Source organism: Canis aureus, chromosome 15 (assembly GCF_053574225.1).
Source record: "Canis aureus isolate CA01 chromosome 15, VMU_Caureus_v.1.0, whole genome shotgun sequence".
NCBI classification, from domain to species: Eukaryota; Metazoa; Chordata; class Mammalia; order Carnivora; family Canidae; genus Canis; species Canis aureus.
This window is the reverse complement of record NC_135625.1, coordinates 41978177-42003802: the sequence shown is the minus strand read 5'-3', so window position 1 is coordinate 42003802 and position 25626 is coordinate 41978177. Positions and strand designations below refer to the sequence as shown.

The window sequence follows — 25626 nt, the reverse complement described above, 5'->3', positions numbered from 1 at the left end:
TTTCACAGTGCTGAATATTTGATAAAAAAAATTACTATGTCAAGTAAGGTGCCTTTTTATTATATTTAGTACATTAAAGCAAAAACATTAGTTCATTCCTTGTACTAATATTTTCAATCTCTGAAAGCTGTATGTATTTTATCTAGTTAAGAATCAGCAGAAAATAGAAACTTAAAGCAGATATGATAATTATAGAACACAATTCTAAATTGAATGGTAGGGGAAGAGGTGCCAGAAGAAAATACTCAGCTTAGATTACACCTGGTTATTTTTGCATTATTATTTTTAATGTGTTTTGACACCTCAGCTGTTGCATATAGACTTACTCTGATCTTCAGAGCCCACATTTTGGGTTAGATAATTAAACTGCTTAAATGGCTCGTGTTCCTGTCATATTATTGAAGTGGGAAAATAGTGTGATATAGAAGAGATCATTTTCATTCATTCATTCACTCATTCATTTATTCATTCACAGTTACTAGATATCTTTTATCTGCAGGCTTTGTGACTGAAGTTATATAGAATATTGAAATGTCTGACTCCTCCAAATCTTTTTTTTTTTTTTAAAGATTTTATTTATTTATTCATGACAGACACACAGAGAGAGAGAGAGGGAAAGGCAGAGACACAGCAGAGGGAGAAGCAGGCTCCATGCAGGAGCCCGACATGGGACTCGATCCCAGGTCTCCAGGATCATGCCCTGGGCTGCAGGCGGTGCTAAACCACTGCGCCACCGGGGCTGCCCGACTCCTCCAAATCTTAAAGGGTTTAAAGTCTGAAGAAGAGGTAGAGAGCAAGATAATACCTTCATGGAAATAAATATAACACAAAATATGGAAAAGAAATGAGAGTTTGTGGATGCCTGGGTGGTTCAACGACTGAGCGTCTGCTTCAGCTTAGGGCATGGTCCCAGAGTCCTGGGATCCAGTCCTGCATCAAGTTCCCCACAGGGAGCCTGCTTCTCCCTCTGCCTATGTCTCTGCCTCTCTCTGTGTCTCTCATGAATTATAAATAAATAAAATCTTAAAAAAATGAGAGCTTAGGAATTACTCCAGCCCAATACATTGGGATTTGAAAATCATGGAGAAACTACTTCCAACTTGGAGTTAGCATCATACATATGAAAATTGGTGACCAGGTTCTCTAGAGCCAGGAGATCTGTGTGATGAAAGGCATAGAGAGATGGGAAAAGTATGAGCATAATTAGCAAACAAGTTCAGTGGGGTTAGATGGATAAGTGAGACAAAGCTGGGAAGACAGCTCAAAACCAAATAATGTATAGCCTTGAATGTCAGGCAAACCTGTACTTCTTTTGCCAGCCACAGACTTTTTTTTTTTTTTTTTGGAATGGCAAATGGCTGGTCTCATGTGTTTTTTAGGGGGATGACTGTGGGAGGTTCAAGAGAACAGAAAACCAGATGGAATCAATATAGAAGTCTATGTGAAGGCTTTGAGAGGACTGGAGGGTCAGAGGAGAAGTGGGACAGTGAAAGATATATTTCTCTGTATCAGTCAGTGTACTTTTCCCCTCAACAAAGTGCAAGGGAGCAGAGGCATTAGAATTCTGAAAGATACCTTGCCAAGGCCTTGGGAACACTAATAGGGAAAAATATAAATTTAATGAGTAATATGAATAATAACTTAAATTTCTGCTCAATCTCAAATTCAACAAGGAATGTGGTCAAACATTCACAGTTGTCTATTTACATCCTGTAGGCAAATCTTTCTTCAGCCAAGACAGATTCTTGCTATTATTGTTATTAATGAAGCTAATAAATGCAATACTGTCTAGAGAAATTCGGCTAACTCTTTATCATCACTGACTAGGTTTTAAAAAGATGAGGTTGGCTTTTAAAATGGAATCGTTCTGCCTCCATTTATGGATTGTAGGGTGCTGTCATTTCAGAGTTGGCTAATACATTAGAAACAGCCTCAAATTTCATACATGGAACCAGTGTCCTTGGCTGTGAGATATTGACCAAGAAAAAGACAAAAGCAACATCAAAACACACCTACCAAAATCTAAGCCACTTAACTGTTCTGTAGTTGCCAATTTGGGTTACACTGAGGAAGCTGACAGTATCATGTGAAGCTGCTAACCAAGTCATTTTTCTTTCTTGGTACCTTAAGACCCTTCTTCAGTATTGATTGAAGTTCTCTACTATTTAGTGTAAGCTCAAGAACTAGGATAGTATTTTGCAAGAGCTCAGCACAATGTTTTCCTAAAGTTCTAAGAAGATGTATCTGTTACGAAGGATCTTAAATAGCCATGGGCTTTGTTAGTGGTATTCATTTGACAAAAGAAGGGATGCTTGTGAAAAGATGCAAAATCAGGAGAAACCTGTCCTTCAACAAATAGGAAAACCATTTTGTTTGTTTCTAAAATTACAGCTTTAACTCCATGCAGAAAAGCAGTCATATGTGTCTTTTATTTTAAAACTACTACAGATAGGGATGCCTGGGTGGCTCAGTGGTTGAGCGTCTGCCTTCAGCTCAGGGCGTGATCCTGGAGTCCCAGGATTGAGTCCTACATCGGGCTCCTTGTGAGGAGCCTGCTTCTCCCTCTGCATCTGCCTTCTCTCTGTGTTTCTCATGAGTAAATAAATAAACTCTTTAAAAAAATAAATAAAAATAAAACTACTACAGATAAACCTAATTTTCTGCAGTAGGTGGGATTCTATAAAGTTGATTGTAAGTTGATATTAGAGTATATGAAACAAATGTCAGGTTTATTCAAAGAAGAACATATCTACTGATGTTTTTGTTCACTGCCTTATTTTTACTAATTTTCAATCCGCACTTACCATGTGACAAGCATTGTGATAAACCCTGGAATATAAAGATGACATTGTCCTGGAATGTGAAAGAGGACATTCTTCTGTTTTCAAGAAGTCTATAGCATTGTAATTCCTGTGGCAAGTGAAATACCATAAAGCTTTCTACTTGAAGGTTTTCGTGTATCTTCTGTATGTAAATGTATAGATATATGGGAAAGAAAGAAACAGACAAAAGTATAGTCCATTCTATATTTTCAATCTCTTTTTCAAATGGATTCTGCTACTGGCAATTATCATCTCTTGTGAATATTTCCCCAAGAATATGGGGATTTTATATTTGAGGTTGAGATGAGGAAGGAATCAGCAGGCATCCTGATAAATTGTGTCTGGAATCTTTGATTGGCTGTATGCCCAGCACCAAAGCTGCCACATGAAAATGGAGAAATTCAATCCTGTAGATGCTTTCTATAATGGAGTCACCTGGAAGAAAGTTATCTTTCTTTATTCATCCATTAGTCATTCAACAAATACTTACTAGGTGATTATTATGTAATAGACATCATGTTCAACGCTGGAGATGCAATAATGAAGAAGGCATGGACCTTGCCTTCAGGAAACTTCATTGCTAGTAGGAAATTTAAGCATTCTAATGTTACTTAAAACTTGTGTTTAAAATCCCCGAATGGTTTATATGTATTTACTGTAAGAAATGGAAAATTTTCCCCTTAAAATCTTGGAAAAACCTCTTTAACTTAAAAATACACAGCAATAAAATTAAATACTTCTTTGGGAATATAGAAGCTGGTGGTGTGCTGCCAATAGAAATGTTATTTACCAAAACAGATCTTTTATTTGGAAGGTGTGTATGATGCCTACATTAGCTAAGTGGGCTCTTAGACCTGAATAATGAACAAAAATATGCAATAAGTTGAATTTGGAGTCTATTTTTACAAAGTATGACAAATAGTGATACATTTACTGAAATAGCTAATGGACCAGTGAAGTGGTAGCATAGCTTTTCACAGATACCAGCTGGCAAACTGTTAAATAATTTGAAATGAGTTATCAAGCATTGTTGTTTTGTAAATAAGTCTTGATTTCCTTTGCCTTTACACGTGAAAGAGAGGCATGTATTGCTCAATATGAGTCCTTTAGGGGAAAGCCATGGTTTCACAAAATCCTGGTGAATCATTAAGATTCAGTGCAGTGGACACAGAGTCAGAAACCCTGGAGGTGAGTCTCAAGTCCTGTTACCAAGTAGCTGTGAGGACTTGATGAATTGCTTCACCCCTATGGGTCACAGTTTCCGCTCTATAAAATGAAGGCGTTGGGCTGGGTCATTCACAGCATCTCTTCTCACATTATCTTCCATTTAGTTTCCATCTAGGTCAGTGTGAACCACAGAGGAGCACTTGCTTGTGAGTTTGTGTGCTAGACATATGGATAGTTTCATCTCCAGAATTGGATTTGGTATATTAGATGGTCCAAGCTCAGTTTTAATGAAGAATTGATCCTACCTTGGGACCATAAGAAAGAGTTTTATTTTGTCCCTCTCTATTATTTTGACTACCCATGGACTTCTGCAGCTCAAGGGCAATGTAAGGATTGATTCAGGTATGTGGTCATAGCAAAAAAGCTTTTGAATTCTATTTAGCTTGAATCTGAACAAACTGTATCTCGACTTGCAGACCAACCGAGGAGGTACTTCAAGCTATTCTCCTCATACTTGGAACTGTTGCTAATCCTCAAAAGTCAATGCTGACTTTATCTTTTTACTCATCCCTTTATCTGGTCTCTGTTCCATAGCTCTCCCTCTATTTCAAGTGCACATCTATAACTTTCCTATTTTAATTCTCAGACATAAAAGTTCTTAGGTGTAATCAGTGGTCATTGGCCTCTGCAACATACATGCACACACACATGTACCCACACATACATACTTGATTGCTAATCATATATATTGTTTCAATCATCTCTCACTTTTCCAAAGTATGGTTACCATGTGAATGGAATTGACCATTGTTGCCACCTAATCATGGGGATCTACTCTAATAATAGTGGAATAATTCCTATCAGATCAATCTCTACCAATAATTATACACTCTGGTCAATATATTAAAATTATTTACTGGATGGCAATGAAGAACATTCAAAAGCAACCAGAAACTTGAAGAAAATGAATACTTGGAAGAAGAAAACAACATTGAGTGGTTTTCCTAATTTTAATAGCTCTTTAACTCAGGGTTAACCCCACACAGCACCAGCTGGTTAGCTAAAACTCAGATTAAAAACCCATAGTCTTGCTAGCTTGAAGAACCAGAGGACAGAGTAATGGGGTGCATACCACCAGGAAGTTGAAGGAAAATTAAAGAAAGGAGAAAGCCACAGAGGGGATGGCTCAAATTTTATCTATATACTCGGATTAAACTTGGACCTGATACTAAGCAACACATTCATGAGGACTACTCCAAACAGCCTAGCTAAGGCTAAAGGATTGAGTAGAAATTTAATCTGCTGCCTCCTCTGCCCAACACATGCATCACTAGAGACACAGAGGTTGGAGTATGAGTTCAGCTAAGTTCACTGTCTGCTTTAAAAATAAGTACTCTTTGGAGAAATATAACAAAATCTAGAGTTTATACAATGAATCATAATGTCCAGATATAGTACTAAATTAATATATATGCATCTGAAGAAATAGGAAAATATGACCCATATTCAAAAGAAAATGTAATAAATGGAGATAATACTGAGATGATCTAGCTAATGCATATGCTTGGAGATATAGAAGAAAATACAATCATAATGAGTTGGGAAATAGAAAATCTAATCTGTAATAGAAACAAGACCTAAGTGAAAAATTTAGATATGAAAAACATCCAGAATTTTAAAATTCTTGCATGTGTTTATCTCCCCACAACACTGGTTGTGTTTATAACTAATTGGATTGATGAAAGAGTCAGTGAACTTGAAGTTAGATCAGTAGAAATTTCTGATCTAAAGAAATCAGAAAGAAAATTTAAAAAGAATAAAAACATCACAGCAGTGTGTGACAATGTCAAAAATTCTAATTTATGGAAAGACACAAATTAAATATTTAGGAAACTCACAAAGTGATAAATATAAAGAAAACCACACCTAGAATCATGCATATCATAGTCAAACTGCTGAAAACAAAAGATTAAATCTTGAGGAAGGAAAATTACATACTACAAATAAAGCAACAACCATACGAATTATAGCTGATTTCTCATTAAAACAAAAAAGTTAAATCCAGAAGTCAGTGAAACTCTTCAAAGTACTGTAAGAAAAATAAACAAACCTGTCAACTAGTGAAAATATTCTTCAAAAATAAAGGTGTAATAAAGACATTTTCAAATGAACAAAAACTAAAGAATTTGTTGCCAGCAGATCCACACAAGAAGTGCTAAAGGCTTCTTTAGGTTATCCAGAAATGCCAGATGGGAAATCAGATCTTGAAGAAGGAATGAAAATCATTAGGCATGATAAGAATGTAGATTAGCATAACAGGCTTTCTTTTATTTTAATTTCTTTGAAATACATATGATCCTTTCCTATGCCTCTGTTGTAAAAAAATGAGATGTAATTCAACAGAAAGATCATTCACCATTTCAAAGTATCAAATATGGTGGTTTTTAGTATATTCACAAACTTGTGCAACCATGAACACCATCAATTTTAGAATGTTTCATCATCATCATAAGGCCCTGTACTATCTCAGCAGTTATTCAATGTTCTCCCCTACCACAGCTCCCCATTCTGTCCCTGAACTTGCCTATTCTGGACATTTCATGTAAATGGAATCTTATGATATGAGCCTTTTTGAGTCTGTTTTTTTCACTTAGCATATTGTTTTTAAGGCTAATCCATGTTGTAGCCTGTATTGTACCAATACATCATTTGTTTTTATTGCTGAATAATATTCCATTGTATGGATCACCTTTTGTTTATCCATTCATCAATTAATGGACATTTGGATAGTTTCCTATTTTGACTATCATGATTAGTACTAATTTAAACATTCATGTAAAAGCTTTGGTGTAGATGTATGTTTTCAGTTCTCTTGGTTATATACCTAGGAATGGAATTGCTAAGGTATGTGATAACTCTTATGTTTAACTTTTTAAAAAACTATATACCTGTTTTCCAAATGTGGCTGCACTATTTTATATTCCCACCAGCAATGTCTAGGTATTCTAGTTTCTTCACATCCTTCTCAACATTTATTATTATCCATCTTCTTAATCCCATCTATCCTAGTGGGCTAATGACATGAGCATCTTATCATATTGGACATTTGTGTATGTTCTTGGAAAAATACCTATGCATGTCCTTTGTCAAGTTTTTAATTGAGTTGTCTTTTTACCTTTAGTTTTTTATAGTTTGAATACTAGACTTATAGCAGACATATGATTTGCATTTTTTCTTCCATCCATGGGTTATTTTTTCAGTTTCTTAGTAGTATCCTTTGAAGCTCAAATATTTTTTAATTTTGATTATGTTTATATTTCTTTTGTTTTTTGTATTCTTGGTATGTTACCTAAGAGGCCACTGGTTAATCTAACTGTCACAAAGATTTACACCTAATTTTCTTCTACATCTTACATTCAGGACTTTGATCCATTTTGAGTTAATCTTTGTATATGTTTTGAGGAAGGGGTCCAACTTCTTTCTTTTGTAGGTGGATATCCAGTTGTACCTGCAGCATTTGTTGAAAAGACTATTTCCTTATTGAATTATCTTACATCCATGCTGAACATCAATTGATCATAAATGTATGGGTTTATTTTTGGGCTACCAGTTCTATTCCATTGATCTATAGGTCTGTCTTTATTCCATTACCACCCAATCTTGATTACTGTAGCGTTATAGTAGACGTTGAGATCAAGAAGTATCAGTGCTGCAACTTTGCTTTTCTTCAAAATTTATTTCGGTTATTCTGGGTCCCTTTCATTTCCATATGAGTTTTAGGGTCACTTTATTAATTTCTTTAAAAATAACATCTATAGCTTGATAGTGCTTATGTTGAATCTGTAGATAAATTTGGGGAATATTGCCATCTTAACAATATTGTCTTCCATGAGCACAAGATGACTCTCCCTTTATTTAGGTCTTTTAAACATTTTTTTCAACAATATTTTATAGTATTCAGTGTATAAGTCTTGCATCTATTTTGCTAAGCTTATTCTTAATATTGTATTATTTTTCATGCAACTGTAAGTGAATTTTCTTAATTTCACTTTTGGATTGTTCATTGCAAGTGGATAGACATACAATTGTGTGAACTTTTTATACTGACCTTACACCTTTATAAAACTCATTTATTAGCACTAGCAGTTTGTGAGTGTGTATAGTCCTTAGGATTTCCTATATACAAAATCAAGTCATCTGCAAATAGTGTTATCTCTTCTTTTCCAATATGGATGCATTTTATTTCAATTTCTTTTCTAACAGCCCTGGCAAGAACCTCCAGGGCATTGTTGATAGAAGTGGTGAGAGTGGACATACTTTTCTTATTCCTGGTCATACAGAGAAAACATTTAGTTGTTCACTAGTGAGTATGATGCTAGTTGTGTGGTTTTCATGGATGCTCTTTTTCAAGTTAGGGAATTTCCTTTCTATTCCTAGTTTGTTGAGTGTTTTTATCAAGAAAGACTGTTGGGAATATCAAACACTTTTTATTCATCCACTGAGATGATCATTTGATTTGAGTCTTTTATTCTACTTATATGATAAACTATATTCATGGATTTTTATATGTTGAACCAACCTTGAATTCCTGATATGATTTTCACTTGGTCATGCTGAATAATCTTTTTTATTTTTATGAATTCAGTTGCCAGTATTTTTTTGAGGACTTTTATTACAATGGATATTTGGCGTAGTTTTCTTATGATTTTGTCTGGGTTTTGTGTCAGAGTATATAATAGGCCTGTGATGAGATAGAGATTGAGGAATTTGGGGACCGATCAAGGAAAAAGATATGACCACTAGGTGACAGTAGCTCATAGGAGATTCATTTGAGTGATGCTTTGGCAGATTTGCATGCTGGGAAAGTCCCTCATAGTATGAGACCATTCAGAGGCTATAGCACAGGGCTCACTATCCAGAAAAAGAAGGTTAAGGGACCTACTAAGGGAAAAAAAGGTTTAGTGAAGAGGCTTACATATATAAGTGCTGTCTCTGGGCAGTTTGGCAGAGTATCTCTGAATCAAAGAGCTCTGAAAGTGGCAGGGCTTCAATTAGGATTTTATAGCTACAAGACTTATTTTATCTATGGCTAGCAGATTTGGGATGCAGTTTCTTGGGGTGTGCAAAACAGGCGGGCTCTAAGTACCTAAAAATCTGTTTATTTGAGCTCTATTTAAAACAATTAGATGTGGAAAGGCACGACGGCACGGTGGAGAGGTGCGGGCCCAGAGCGGAGCGACGTCGGACACGCCGGATCTTCCTTCGGAACCACGTCGAGACAAGAAGCAGGCGCCAACGCCTCCTCATGGGTCGTTGCTTCTCGGCGAAGCTCGGCAGTGTCCCGGGCTCCAGAGAGGAGGCCGGTGGAGGACCCGAATCGAAGAAGTAGGGAGGCCAGTAGGGGCGGCAGGGGCGGCGTCTGGAAGAACTCCGGCCTCCAGCAGCCTGTGGCCGCCGGTCCCCGGGAACCGCCGCTCTGCTTTGGGTTGAAGAACGTATGGGTCGGCGCTGTGATCGGTCGTGGGGGGTCCAAAATAAAAGACCTCCAAACTACAACAAACACGAAAATACAGATAATAAAAGCTTATCCAGAAGCAGAGGTCAGAATTTTTGGGAACAAGGTGATGCAAGCAAAGGCCAAAACAGCGATAGATAATCTTGTTAAAAAACAAGAAAATTTTACAATTCGAAATCCAGAATTGACTTACCTCCAATTAAGAAAAACTTTTATAGGCAATCAGAAACAACAAGTTCAATGTCACAAGAGCAAGTAGACTCATGGAGGAAAGAAAATAATAATATAATGTGCGATGACTTAAAAGAAGGCGAAAAAGGCCGTATACCCAATCCTACTTGTAAATTTGAGGATGCTTTTCAATATTATCCAGAAGTTATGGAAAACTTTAAAAGGGCAGGGTTTCAAAAACCAACACCCATCCAGTCACAGGCATGGCCAATAGTTCTACAAGGAATAGATCTCATTGGAGTAGCTCAAACCGGAACGGGGAAGACGTTGTCTTATTTAATGCCAGGATTCATCCATCTTGACTTACAGCCTGTAATTAGAGAAAAAAGGAACGGCCCCGGCATGTTAGTCCTCACACCCACGAGGGAATTAGCGCTTCAGGTAGAAGCTGAATGTTCTAAGTATTCGTATAAAGGCCTTAAAAGTGTGTGTATATATGGTGGTGGAGATAGAAATGGACAAATACAAGACCTGAAAAAAGGAGTAGATATTATTATTGCAACTCCTGGGAGGCTGAATGATCTACAAATGAATAACTTCGTCAACCTCAGAAGTATAACCTACTTGGTATTAGATGAAGCTGACAAGATGCTAGATATGGGATTTGAACCCCAGATAATGAAGATTTTGTTAGATGTGCGCCCAGATAGGCAAACCATTATGACAAGTGCAATGGCCATATGCTGTCCGTCGACTTGCACAGTCATATTTGAAAGCACCAATGATTGTATATGTTGGCACTTTGGATTTAGTTGCTGTAAGTACTGTAAAACAGAATATAATTGTCACCACGGAAGAGGAGAAACGCTCTCATATCCAACGTTTTCTGGAAAGCATATCTTCTCAGGACAAAGTCATAGTGTTTGTCAGCCGAAAAGCCATTGCTGACCATTTATCAAGTGACCTGATTCTGCAACATGTATCAGTAGAATCTCTTCATGGCAATCGAGAGCAGTGTGACCGAGAGAGAGCATTAGAAAACTTTAAAACAGGTAAAGTAAGAATATTGATTGCCACCGATTTGGCATCAAGAGGTCTCGACGTCAACGATATCACACATGTCTATAATTACGATTTCCCCCGGAACATCGAAGAATATGTACACAGAGTGGGGCGTACTGGAAGAGCAGGGAAGACAGGGATATCTATTACGCTCCTCACCAGAAATGACTGGAGAGTTGCTGGCGAGTTAATCAATATTCTGGAAATAGCACATCAGAGCGTCCCAGAGGAACTTGTGGCAATGGCCGAGAGGTATGAGGCACATAGACTAAGAAAAGAAACGGAAAGAAAGTTGGGGAAACCCCAAGGAAAACCCAAGAAGTTTTATTAGTCTCCTTGAAAAGTGGTGCCAGCCTATTCAAAGATATCAAGATTTTTTTAGAGCTACACTATTTAGAATATCCAGAAATACTGGAAAAATGCTGGCTGGCACTATGAAGAGACAATGGATTCGTAAAAGAATAAGTGTTTAAAAATAGAATTTGACATTTTATACTTTCTTTAATAAAATCAAAAGCGTTTAAACATGAGTTAATTTTTTTTTCATGGATATTAAGGAAAGTAGCATTATATTTCACTTAATTATCCTTATTTAAAAAGTAAATCTTCCATAATGTTGTATTAAGGTCAGTCTTTAAAGAGTTTAGCCTGTTCTGATGTCAATGCAGTGGAAAAGATACTGGTAACGAATTTTTTTATATGATAAAAAGATAAGCTGATCTGTCTTATGAAAATGAATCCTTTCATTTTGTTTACAGTATTTTTTGGGGTGTACTTTTCTTAAGGGATTACATTTCACCTCCTAAATGAAACAATAAAAGGATTTCATGAGAAAAAAAAAAACAATTAGATGTGTAAGAGTTTGAGTTTGTGTCAGTGGGCTTTGAGTTAATAAATGTTAGCCTACTGTGAAGAAGGAAACAATGTAGGGCCAATATACAGGGGCTATGTTTGGATCATTTGGTATCATCTCATACCAGTCCATTATTCATGTACTCATAGAGTAAATTAGGAAGTATTTCGCTTTTTTTATTTTTAGGAAGAGTTTGTGAAGGATTCATACTAATTCTTAAACAGTTAGTGGAATTTGCCATTGAAGCCATCTAGTCCTAGACTTGTCTTTGTGTGGAAAGTTTGACTACTCATTTGATCTTTATTTTATACAGGTCTATTCATATATTCTACTTTTTAAACCTATTTTTGTATATTTTTTCTAAGAATTTATTTAATTTCATTAGGTTGTCTTATTTGTTAGCACACACTTGTCCATAGGATTCACTTATGATCCTTTTTATTTCTGTAAGATAATTAGTGATGTTCTCACTTTTATTCTTGATTTTAGTGATTTGTGAGTGCTCTCTCTCTCTCTCTCTCTCTCTCTCTCTCTCGGGTGTCAATCTAGCTAAAGGTTTATTAATTTTGTTGATCTTTTCTATGAATCAATTTTTAGTTTTGTTGATTTTCTTTAATTTTTTCTCTATGTCAATATTTCTACTCTAATGTTTATTATTTACTCATTTACTCCCTTCTGCTTCTGAGGGGGTTATTTTGCTCTTTTTCTAGTTTCTTAAGATGGGAAGTTAGGTTATTGATTTCAGATCTTTATTATGGGTTTTTATTTTTTGATGTTGTTGCTTGTTTGTTTTTTTAGGGGGATGGGGGCAGGGGAAGAGGAAGAGAGGGAATCTTAAGCAGGCTCCATGCCCAGTGTGGAGACTGACACGAGACTCAATCTCATAATCCTAGGATCGTGACCTGACCCAAAATTAAGAGTTGGATTCTTAACTGACTGTGCCACCCAGGCACCCCTTTATCGTGTTTTTTTAATGCATGTATTTACAGCTATAAATTTCTGAGTGTTGCTTTTGCTGTATCCCATAAGTTTTGATATATTGTTTTCATTCCATTCATCTCAGTGTATATCCTGTTGTCTATTTTGATTTCTTCTTTCAGCTACTGGTTATTTGAATATGTGATTTAATTTTTATATATATTAATGAATTTCTCAAAGCTCTTTCTGTTACTGATTTCTAATTTTATTCCATGATGGTAGGAGGATATATTCAGCGTGATTTCAGTCCTTTCAAATTTATTGACACATGTTCTATGGGCCAACATATGGTCTGTGCTAGAGAAGGGTCCATTTGCCCTTGAGAAGAATAGGTATTCTGTTGTTGATGAGCTAAGTGTTCTGTAAATGTCTCTTAGGTCTACTTCATTTACTGTGTTGTTCAAGTGTTCAATTTCCTTCTTGATCTTTTGCCTAGTTGTTCTATATATATTGAAAGTGGGATATTGACATCTCCAATTATTACAGTCGAATTGTCTGTTCTTCTTAAAACTCTATCAGTTTTTGTTTCAAGTACTTTTGAGGCCTTGTTGTTAGGTGCATATATAATTGTTATATATTATTGATAGTTTATCTATGTTATTATAAAATGTTCTTCTTTATCTCTATACCATATTTAGACTGAACAAAATTGACAACTATAGCATAAAGAACAGAAATGTAAGGTTCTAACACTTTATATGAAATGATACAATATTATTTCTAAGTAGAATAACAAATTAAAGTGTGTGTAAAACAATCATTAGTGAAACCACAAAAAAATACAAAGAGGTATAGTTAAAAGATAATAGATATATTAAAATGATATTCTAAAAAAAAACACATGAAAGGAGAAACAAGAAAATACAAAGTACATGAGATGAATAGAAAACAAGTAGTAGGGATCCCTGGGTGGCGCAGCAGTTTGGTGCCTGCCTTTGGCCCAGGGCGCGATTCTGGAGACCCGGGATCGAATCCCACGTCGGGCTCCCGGTGCATGGAGCCTGCTTCTCCCTCTGCCTATGTCTCTGCTTCTCTCTCTCTCTCTCTCTCTCTCTCTGTGAATATCATAAATAAATAAAATTAAAAAAAAAAGAAAAGAAAACAAGTAGTAAAAATGGACCCCAAATCTGACCATCTTAATAGTTACATTAAATATAAATGGATCAAAAGACATTTTCAGAGTGGACAAAATCTGAGACTCAACTAAACCAGTGAAGACCTAAACAATATTGGCTTAAAATGGAGAAACCTCTTTGTGTAAATTATTCCAGAGGGGATGTTTATCTATGACAGTGTGAATAGCTCACAGAATGAAAATTATGATTCTTTGGTAAAATATGTGTTTTATCACTGCAAAATACCCTATTTTATTTCTGTTACATTACTATGTACATATTACTCCAGATGGCTGTGATCATACAACTGTGTATACTGTACTTTATGGATGATGTAAGGGTGTTCAAAGGAAATTTTAACTTTAACATATTTTGTTTCATATGGAAACTATGCACCTCTTGAGCTGTCACTGAGCTGTACTTAGCTCACTTTCCTTGCATGAACATCTCTACCTGTACTAGAAGTCTCTTACTGCCACACTTGAAGCATCCCAATTATGTCTCAATCAGGAATTTTCTCTATACCTTTAACTTAAGGCTATTCATGGCCCATCCCCTGGGCTAAAGAGAATTCTTTTCCACAAGCAAGAATATGTCTTGACCATAAAATTTCTCTCCTATTTATTTTTTCTCCATTTGTACAGATATTTAACCAGGTAAAGACCCTTACTACAATGGAACTAAACTTCCTGTCTTTTTTTTTTTTTAGATTTTTTTATTTATTTATTCATGAGAGACACAGAGCGAAGCAGAGACATAGGCAGAGGGTGAAGTAGGCTCCCCCAAGTGCTTGATGTGGGACTCAATCCCAGGACCCTGGGATTATGACTTGAGCCAAAGGCAGATGCTCAACCACTGAGCCAACCAGACACCCAGGGTTTTTGAGGAAAAGGCTATGGTAGTAAAGTGCCATTCTTATCACATCATATTAAGTATACATATTATCAATATGACTTATAATTGTTGATGTTAACCTTGATACCTGCCTCATGATGTTGGTCATACTGAACTCTTTGGAAGGATGTCTCTATGCACAGCTCACATTTGAGGAGTGAGGAATTATCCCCCACCTCTGTGATAAAGGAGTATCTACATAAATTAATTAGAATTCTTCTGCATGAGAGATTTGTCTCTTTTTCTCATTTATTTATCCAATCATTTATTTATATCACTTATTTATAAACTCATGATACATTTATTTTTATACTTTTGATTATAAGCCAGTTCTACTCTATTTGTTGCTCAGATTGTTCTAGATTTTACCATTAAGGGCTCTTTTAGTTAGCTCCTGTGTCTCTTTGATGTATTCACATATTGCTGGGAATTTTATTGGATTTAATTTATTGGGATTTTTGTTTATTTGTTTGTTTTATTTTGTTTGCACTTTCTTACTTTCTGGCATAACAAGATACTTAAGGCTCATTTTTGAAATTTACTGCCCTGGTCCTAGAATCAGCATTTTCTGGAAAGTGTTCTGGCTTTATTTATTTATTTATTTATTTATTTATTTATTTATTTATTTTAAGAGAAAGATACTAGAAACTAAGATCTGGTGCTAGATTTCCTGCTTACTTTTATTTCTTCCATTACTCTATATAGTCAAATTCTTTCTCTCAAATGTTTTTTTTTTTTTTTTTCTTTTTTCTTTCTCTTTTCTTTTTTTCTGCAATTTCCACTTAGGCCCTTTAGTTCATCATTCCTCTACTATAAGAGTCTCTTAAAGTGTCTCTCTCTTCAATCTATTTCCCATTTGGCAGCCAGAGGATTTTTATAAAATGCAAACCTCGTTATGCCATTATACTGCTTAAAAACCTTCATAAGCTCAGCATTGCCCTCAGGAGAAAGTTTAAACTTAATATTGTTGGAAAGGATTTTGGGATCTGGTTGCTATTTTCCTCTCCAACTTCACCTCTAAAAACTCTCAGCCTCGGTTTACACTGCATCCATACTGAAATAATTTTAGTTCCTTATAAGCCTTGCATAGTTTCATTCTGGGAACACTGCCCTTACTCCTCTTTTTTTGCCAACACACACACACACACACACACACACACACACACACACATGCACACACCCCTCTCCTCAGATAGATTCCTCCTCAACTTCAAGATCTCTCTTTAGATGATCATCTTCTAGATCTTCTAGGACACTTTCTCCTGGCGGTGCTCCCTTCCTGCATTCTCCCTCAGGGAAAACCAAGGTATTGGTTTCTTGTCACAGCCTCATCACAGTGTTTGACAGTCACCTTTTCACGTGTCTCTTCCCTCCAGACAGAAAGCTCTGTGATGGCAGGGACTTTGTACATTTGATTCATCACTGTATTAGTAACATAACCAAATGTTTAGCACTTGATATACACTAAAGAAGCATTTGTTTAGCGAATCAATAAGTGTCTCATGGGGTATTTTCTGTCAGGCTGGTCTCAGCAATATAGTAGTCGCTGATGTATTTCCAAAGATTTGTCAAGTATTAAATGTATATGAATGTTTGTAGGTAGAGTATCCCTCAGTACGTGAGACATCTTCATAATGGGAAGATGTGAACAGTTATTGCAACCAATCTATTGTTACTCATAATTTCTAGCAGAATTTCTGGCTTCCTTGTTATTCATTTCTAAATGCAAACAGAAGGCCGAGTGCAGCTTCTGGGCTGCTTGAGATCAGTTCTAATCTAGTGTGTGGGCATGTGCTTGGTTAAACAGACTGGGAAACCAGCCATGGAGAGATGAACAGGAATTCTAAAGCTGCCAAGAAATTTACACCTGCACCTCATGGCTCAGAATAGAGCCTGGTCTCAAAGGTATTACCAAACAAGTTCCAAAACTTCTACTTTCATCCTGACAGTTACACACTCTCAGACTCTCACACAAGAACAGATAAGTTTGGCATTGCTCACCCACATCCTTTTATACCCATGGAAAACTTTGGTATCTTTTAAATATTTTTTCTTTGGGAAGTTAGGACAATCACTTTGCTCTCAGGAAATATGGCTTGAATGTGAGGTTTCCAGAGCTACCCGAATGGAAATGATCTCTACTTCTGAACATATGCACAGCAATGCTCTTCCTCTAAATCTGATAGTATATTATAGACATTGCCTTCAATCCTCTCCTTTTAACTTAGATCTCCCTTAGAGGGGGAATGGAGAGAATATTAATAACCCTCCTGTAACAGATAGCTTTTCCAGGGGAGAGCCTAAAGCTGCCAAACTTTACCAGGTTTTTCACATAAAGGAGAACATGCTTGCATCCCAGGTTTGGAAGGAAAATCTTTCACCTTGGTATTAAATGGAGTTAACTGGATATGTTTGTCTTCAAAGGATATACTCTGTGTGATTAAGTAAGGAAGATAGAACAGCAGAATACACTAAAGGGTTTGGTTTCTTTGGTCTCCTAGAAGCCATGTTGATTGTGTATATGTACTGTCCCTCTTGGCCATGCTAATTAGGATGGCTGTTTAATTTTTTCTCCTACACTTTATCTTTGATAACCTAAGATAATCATTTTATCAATACTCTATATTATTTAATGCTCATGTGTTAGAATAGTGAGCCATATAGTACAGGTATGATTTTTTTTATAGCTACTAGGGTTGTCAGATAAAATATAGGCTGGTCAGTTAAATCTGAATTTCAGATAACCAAATAGGATTTTAATATAAATATGCAAGTATGTAATATCTGGGACATCTTTACACTAAAAAATCATTTTTTGTTTACCCAAAATTCAAATTTAACCAAGTATCCTATATTTTTATTTGCTAAATTTGGTTAACTTAATGTCATGCCTACTCCTTCAGGCCAAAACATATTTAATAGTTTTAATTTCAATAAAAGAATAAAGGACTATTTTAGAAGAAGAAAATGGGTTCACCGCTATTTTACATCAGGCTTGAGCTCCCAAAATTTGCAGTCATTTTTTTAAAAAGATTTATTTATTTACTTATTTAGAAAGAGAAGGGGAGAGTACACAAGCTGGGCAGGGAGGGACAGGGGTATAGAGAGATGAGCAAACTCCACACCACTCTGAGCATGGAGCCTCATGTGGGGCTGGGTCTTACAACACTGAGATCATGACCTGAGCTGAAATCAAGAACAAGAAGCTCAACTGACTGAACCACTCAGGTGCCCTGTGAAGTCATTTTGACAAAAAAAAAAAAAAAAAAAGAATCAAGTTGCTAACACTGCCTTTTTTTTTTTTTAATAATTCATTTCGGTGCAAATTATCGGGAAGTTTAAAGTATGTACACATTTCTGAGCTTTTACTACATTCCTATTTCCCTAACAAGATTTGATAAGTAACCTAAGCCAAATAAATGTACATGATTTTCTACTTAAAGTTTGATTTCTTTTCCATTATATTGTGACATCAAAGCCTCAGCCATATCTTTTCTTTTGAAGGGGCTTTATGTCAATTTTGCCCATTACTAATCTTTGCTATACTTTTCTCAAGTAGATGATTTTGTCTGCCCCCTAGATATAAAGCTCCAGAACTATTGGAAATATTTAACACATTTACAGAATGGTTCTTATTGGGATTGAGCTAACATTAGCCATTCTCTTAAATATTTAAAAAGTTTGATTTGAAAAGTTTATGAAAAAAAAAAGAAAAGTTTATGAATTCTTAAGCAAGTCATGTGTCTTCTGCTTTGTTTTTGCTGCTGTGATATATTCTGCCTTTTTTTTTAAGTGAATTAAGCTAACAAAAGCTTCTTTTTAAAAAAATTTTTCCAAGCAAGAACTCCCTAGAACTACCAAGAAAAGCCTTTGATATTTCTTCAAAATTACTTGGCAACATACCAAGCCAAGATATCAAAAAATGCTTTTTATGGGACACTGGGTGGCTCAGTCAGTTAAGCATTTAATTCTTGATTTTGGTTCAGGTCACGATCTCAGGGTCATGAGATTGAGCCCCAAGCGGGGCTCTGCACTCAGTGGGGAGTCTGCTTGAGACTCTGTCTCCCTCTGCCCCCTCCCCCTGTTTGCATTCTCTCTCTCTCTCTCTAAAATAAATAAATTTAAAAAATACTTTTTGTTAGTTGTTTATTAGCAGTCCCTGATTGTTCTATCTTTGTGATAAGAACCATACAAAAAAGAAGCAACTCTTAGGATAATGATTCTTCCTCCCTGCAATCAAGGTGGAGTGATTGTTGGAGGGTTTCATAACTGTGTCTCTTCACACATCACTTAATGTCTGCACAATTTGGATTCTACTGAGCCACCTTCCTAGCTTTCACATCCTCTGTAAGGTTTTCTACCAATATTAAGATAAGTACAGGAAAAGAAAAGAAGTCAGAGTAAGGGAGGGACTTATGTTAGCTTGTCATTTTTCCTTTTTGTTTTTAAAACTTCTTCTCACTTGATGGGGCACCTGGGTGACTCAGTCAGTTAAAGCATCTGACTCTTGGTTTTGGCTCAGGTCATGATTGTGTGGGTCATGATTTCATGAGTCATAAGATCGAGCCCCTTGTGGAACTCTATGCTCAGCATGGAGTCTGCTTAAGATTCTCTCTCTCTGCCCATCTCCCCTCCACCAAATAAATAAATAAATCTTAAAAAAATCTCCTTCTCACTTAAGTCCTCTTCTTGATTTTTCTATTGTGTAATTATATGTCATATGTATATATGTGTGTGTGTGTGTATATATATATATATATTGTATATATATATATATATATATACACACAATGTTTGAGATAAGCATCCATCCTCAAAGCTATAAAGATTAGACCCAGACAAATAGGAACTCAGATACAGGTGATTTCATCAAAGTCTGAATGTATGAATGTATGTGCATGTGTGTGTTCATGCCTTATCTCACTCTTCCCCTCCCCCTCTTTATTTTTGTAGTAAAAGTCATTTGGGAAAATCCAACTTTACTTTGATAGAGTCTTTTGTCTTTCCTTTCCACCTCTGTAGAGGGTCATTAGAAAAATCCCCCTGACCAAGAATGGTGGAAATTCTGGAGCTCAAGAATCACTGCCACAGCTGGATCCCTGAATTGGATTGGTAATCTCATGTAGATTTGATGACTCAGAGCCAGCCTGAGTGCATTAGTCCCTGCAAGACTTGGCCATCTCACAAACTATATCCATTCTCATTACCAGGGTACGATTTTTATAACCCCCATTTTCCCATCTAGATCTAAATAGTCATAGACAAGAAATAAAGTTATAGAGATTAGAAAAAGTGAATGCAGGAATTCCCTCTATAGGTGTAGCCAGCCAGTGTTTCTGGCCATGTTCCTGTCCATGGCATGAGTCCCTACTACCTCCAGGCTTTGCTTACCTTAAGAAGCAGGAGGGCCAGGCCCCAAGTCATAGGCCTGGGAGCTGCATGGCAGGAGGAGAGGCCCTATTGTCTGCCAGCATAGAGTGTGCCAGAGGAGTAGAGTGAGCTAACTACAATATGGAGTAATTATTCCATTATTATATAATGACTTAACAGTTAAGTATTAGATTCGTCACAATTAGATAATAGACTGAATTCATTAAAGCATTTCTTTTGCATTTAGTATTTGTAATGTGTCTTCACTATGATTTTTTATACCTTCAAATATGAACCTTCTGCATTTGCTCAGTGCTTCCCTATTTAATAGAAATCCAAACAATATATGTATTCATTGCTGATCCTCTTGTTTATGCGAAATTTCTCCAAAACACTAGAAGTAATTTCTGAGGCCTTGGCCTCCAGACAGAGCCTGAGAAATACAAAATTGAGAGGTGGGTGAAGTCTGCCTTGTGTGCTCTCACGGAACCTCTCCTACGGTACCTCTCTTTCTGCTGCCCATGCCCCTAACCTTCTTTGCTTTGTGTCTGATGACACATATATTCTCGTGTCAGTAAGCAGTAGCAAGTACTACAGAGCAGACGCTCAGTGGATTTCCTCCTATAAGAGGTTCTCTTTAGCCCTTCAGCTGTGCAATGAAAAACTATGTCCCATTCAATGAGTTAAAAGAGTCTATCTCCTGTTTAATGTATATAAAGAAAAGATAAATGAAAGATTTGTTGTTTTTGTTTTTGTTGGCATGAACATCTTCCTGGCACCCCCCAAACCTGCAGTGCCATGATGTATGATACTCCACACACTGACCTCCAGGAACTGGTGTACAGTGTTGTGCCAGGTTTGGGAAGGAAGGACCCCTCCATCCAACAGCAAAGTGAGTGGCTCAAGTATTCTTATAATAGCCATTCACCCAGGATGCTGTCATGGCCTGGACTGTCTCAGGGGCTTTCTGTACACAGCTTATATTGCAGCAAGTGACCCATTTAATGATTATTTTAATATATTTTTAATATATGAGGAGGATTTATGTGTCTGAAATTTAATTTTAATAATTCTCTGATTGAGTCCTTTAATCTCTCTCTCTTTCTCTTTTTGGGGAGACAAGGAGTGGTGGGTGCATAACCTTAGGGAATTGTGTGTTAACACATTTTTCAAGTCTCCTTATCCAGACCTTGAGTGATTCGGGGACTTCTATATAGAAGTCACACATTTACTGGGATTGTCAGCCTCATTGTCTTTAATTCTGATTTGGTGCTCAGCAATTCCCATGACAACTGTTGACTTTTATTGTCTCTCTAAAATTGGTTCCATTCTGAAAATAATCTGAAACTAATTTCATGTTATTCTATTTTGGTCATATTACTGTAGTGTTCCCTCCAACCCCTTCTCCGACACTTGCAATTTGGCTGAGAAATGTAGCTTCAAGACAGAGAAGACATTTCATGAGTGCTGTGCACCCTCATGGGAATTGTAGAGTTGTTGTTGTTTTTTTAATGTATTTCATTATTTTTTATATTTGCGACTCAGACTGTCGTCTTCTTTTTGGAACTTTTGAAGGAAGTTATTTTTTCAGGAATTATACATTCGAGCCTCAGCTACAGAAGCAATTACTTTTTAAGGATACCTAGTCCTCCATTTGGCAGCTCTCAGATCAGAAAAAGGTACTGTGACTCCCTCTGGAGGGAGGTGTTTGTTAAAAAGATGAAAGGTTTTCATTAAAAAACTTGGCAATTGCATCTTATGAGTTCAGTGAAATTAAAATTGATCTCAGGGCCCCAGTCTCTCATAAAAGATTCCTCAAGGCCCCAAATGTACCTGTTAGACTGTTACTTGATTGTCTGAGACACAGACTCTTCCCTGCCCATTGATCCAGTGTTAGTGGTTCCTTGTTGGTACTCGGAACTCCACTATTTAATCATGAGCTCCTCTGGGCTGTGCCACTTGTGATAGCTCTCTGTTCTCTTTTAGCTTCAGAAGCTTTAGCAGGCACAGCAAATTATCCTCCTTTTCTAAGTTGTTTATTTTCCTGGAAGAATAATAGAAGGCAGTGGAAGAAATGTGAAGGCATTTAAAGCTGACCTTCTGAACACCAAAAAACCCAAATGAACAGCTATTGTAAGGCAGTTTTGATTTTGTTTGTCAGAATAAGTGGAGCAGTGGCTTAAAAAAATGATGGATACATGCAGGACTTGAGGCAACTATTTGACTTTGTGTCAGAGATGCTGGTTTTTTTCAAACTGAAAGCTTTTATGCACCATATTTCAACCCCTACTGCTCAGTGGAGTTGCTTTTTCAATTGCAATCAGTTCCGTGAGTGCAAACACGTTTCTCAAGGAGAAAAGGCAAGGGGTGTGTGTGTGTGTCTGTGTGTATGTGTGTGCATACTTAAATTTCTATTAAGGGATTTTCTTATGTCGATTAAATGAAAAAGCAATGACATATTGCAAAGTGTGTTTGAATAATCATGGGCTCTTTTGGATGTTTCCTCAATTATGGTTGCTAGAATTTGTCAGTTTTGTACCACACATCTCCCAGAAGTCAGTTAAAAAGCTTTCTCAAATGTCTGTAACCTTTAGAAAAGGGACCTAGGCCACTGGCATTGTTTCTGATCGGCAGTGATGTGGCCCCTATAATGTTTCAGAAAGTAGTCTTTCCTTGTCAAACGTTTACTAATTAGATTATACTTCATTTGACTTAATAAGCTCTCCTTTTAAAACATTGTTTTTCAGAACATATGTATAAAGGCTAGGTCTATTAGTCACCTGCTCTATAATAGCAGATATTTTCAGGAGTCTTTTCATGGCCATGACACCAAAGTTAATCACTGAAAATGCAGAGTGATTTTTTAAGGGCACAGCATTAGTAAATGATAAGACAAGGTTTCAAACCCAGGACTTTCAAGTTGAACTCCAGTGCTTTTTCTGGAATATTGCAGCTACTCTTTCAGTGGGAATTCTTTTATTTATTTTTTTTTAATTTAAAAAAATTTTTTTTAATTCATCCTGAGATTGGGAATTCCTTTAAATAGATATTTAGTGTGCCTCTGCCACCAGGGAATTTTGATTGCTTGGTCAGAGGACAGGGTATCTTAGAACATAAGTAGGCCGGGTGCTTGCTAGGCAGAGGTATGTGGAGTGTGTCTCCATGTGGTGGGGTAAAGATTTTCTTTAAAAGGAAAGAGATCACAGAGAGTAGAGGAGTTAGCAGGGAATTGTTAGGGGAAAAGAAGATACATAATATAAGATGGAAGGAAGTAGTAATGAATTTTCCCTAGTTATTCTCACCATTTGTGTTCAGGTCCCTGAAGAAAATAATGATCAAGATTTATAGAAAATCATTTCCCAAGCCAAGTTGGTTCCTTGGCTAAGGGGGGCTCTCAGGAATCATACAAATGGAAATGTTTTGTGTGGGTTTCGGAGAGAAAATCTAAGAAGGCTATCTGTTGCTCATGTGATTTGGGGGCATTGACTTGTATGTGTTAGTAGCTAAGCAGTTTATACATAGACCACTGGGAAATTACTTACTACTCTTCCCTTTGAGAAGATCATCTACCATTTAAATGGGGACACCGAATCGAAACATATGACTGGACTCCAGAAATATCACTAGAAAACCCCTGTAAATGTATACAAATTAATATACTGCAAATGATGTACACGGTGTTGAAGGGATGTGGGTAATGGACTCATCAGAATCTGTAAGAAGCTAGATTGCAAAATAAATTACTTATTAGTAGCTTTCTATAACTGGGTGGATGGCTCCATTTGTTAGTAGCTTTTACACACAAATTAATTGTGTGAGATTATTGATGTTTGAGTTGTTTTTTGTAAAGTTATCAGAAGGTATTATGAATGCAAGCAAGGCAATTGAGCTAAAGATCACCGTGCTGAATGATTCCCCCAGAAAGGAAAACTTTACCTGAAAGCAGTGCACATTTCCTGCCCAACTCTCCACATACAGAATTGGAACTTCTAGAGCCTCTTAATTACACGTAGAATGACTGCTTGATGCATAACATTATTGCCTTGACTTACTTTTAAATTTCTGGGTGAAATTAAGGATGTGGAAATAATCTTTCTCTAGGATTGGTGTTATTAGGAGTGTTTCTAGGCTAATGAAAGATAATTTCTTAGAGGTGACAGCAAATAGAAGATATTTCTCCCCAGCTATTTAAAGGGACAAAGCTAGGGTAAACACGAGTTCACTCACACAGTTCTTAGGTGCATAGAGAAAGGACACTCTTTTGTTTGTCTAAACCTATCGAGACTTTTCCATGTACCTCTAACTGCTGTCGGCTGAAAAGAAATTAACTTTATTCAGTCCAACAGTATTTAAAAATCTTAGTTGTATCTGATATTTGAACAACCTTTAGATAACGCTCCATCTATAAGGTACTTGCTCAGACCTTTCCTTTTGCCCCGCCTACAACAAGAAATCAGGCTCGCTGAATAGTTTTATAGATTTTTTTGAAAGCTATGCTATTTTCTCGCCTTCTTATTACCAATTGATAATATAAAAAGCATACCATCATAGATATAAGAAAATGTAAAAGAGAACAATATTTCACTATGGCGGGGAGAATAGTGGTTTCCAAAAGATATGTCCACCCAGAACCTTAGACCTGTGACCTTATTTGGATGAAGGGTCTTTGCAGATGTAGTTAAGGTAAGATCTCAAAATGACATTATCTGGATTAATGGGCACCAAATCCAATAATGAATGTCTTATTAGAAATAGAGAAGAAAAAATAAAAACCAGAACCACGGAGAGAAAAGCCATTTGAAGATAAGAGATAAGGAAGAGACTGGAATTGTGTATATCGGAAAACAAAGAATGCCAGGAGCCACCAGAAGCTGGAAAAGGAAAAAAAAAAAAAAAAAAAAGACTTTTTCTTAGAATCTCCAGAGCTAATGGGACTCTGTTGACACTTTGATTTTTGAGTTCTAGCCCCCAAAGTGGAGGAGAATAAGTTTCTGTTGTTTTAAGCAATGCAATTTGTAGTAATTTGTCACAGCAACCTTAGGAAATGAATACAGCTCGAGACTACCATTCTACTGCACCCCACCAATTGTTTGTCTCCATTCTATATTCCTCCTGTGCACACTCATTTAACATAGTAGTGTTATGGTGTAGGTTCCAGTTAAAGTGGGGAGGGAAGCTGTTACTTATTGAGCATATTCAGTGTGCCAAACAGAAGTGGGCATTTGCTGTCATGGAGCTTTCCTTTTTTGTTGAGTATGCTTTTCATCCCGTTAGTCCTAAGAATCTTCCAGGGTTAGTAGTAGTAGATTGGAATGAGGAGCAGATAATGATCTATTACAGAAAAAATGCAAAGAAAAACAATTAACATTACTCCTTTTGATATTCAAAATATGATTATGCAGTAATACAATGGCCATGGAAGCTAGGCTAATGTAAAAAATGGGAATTTTTTAAAATCTTTTTTTTTTTTTTTTCATTACCTACAAGTCCATCTCCCAAGTCTACCCTTCTGAGTATATAAGAAGTCAAGCCTGGGCAACTCAATTCAGAGTTCTCCTAGGAGTAGAAAACTGCTTCTGCCCTGATAGTGAGGCCTTTGTCAGTGACACATGCTGTTTGCCAGCAGAAGATATAGAGTAGAGAAAGAAACTTGTCAACCACTAGTCAGAAATGTGTTAA

General features: G+C 36.5%; 1 protein-coding gene and 1 pseudogene across 8 annotated transcripts in view; both read left to right on the top strand.

Moving 5' to 3' along the window:
- The window catches only part of ZMAT4 (zinc finger matrin-type 4), a 353108-nt gene that overhangs the window by 219648 nt on the left and 107834 nt on the right, over window positions 1-25626 (top strand). The gene's annotated exons all lie outside the window — the stretch shown is intronic.
- Window positions 9176-11254, top strand: LOC144285108 (putative ATP-dependent RNA helicase DDX43 pseudogene; annotated as a pseudogene).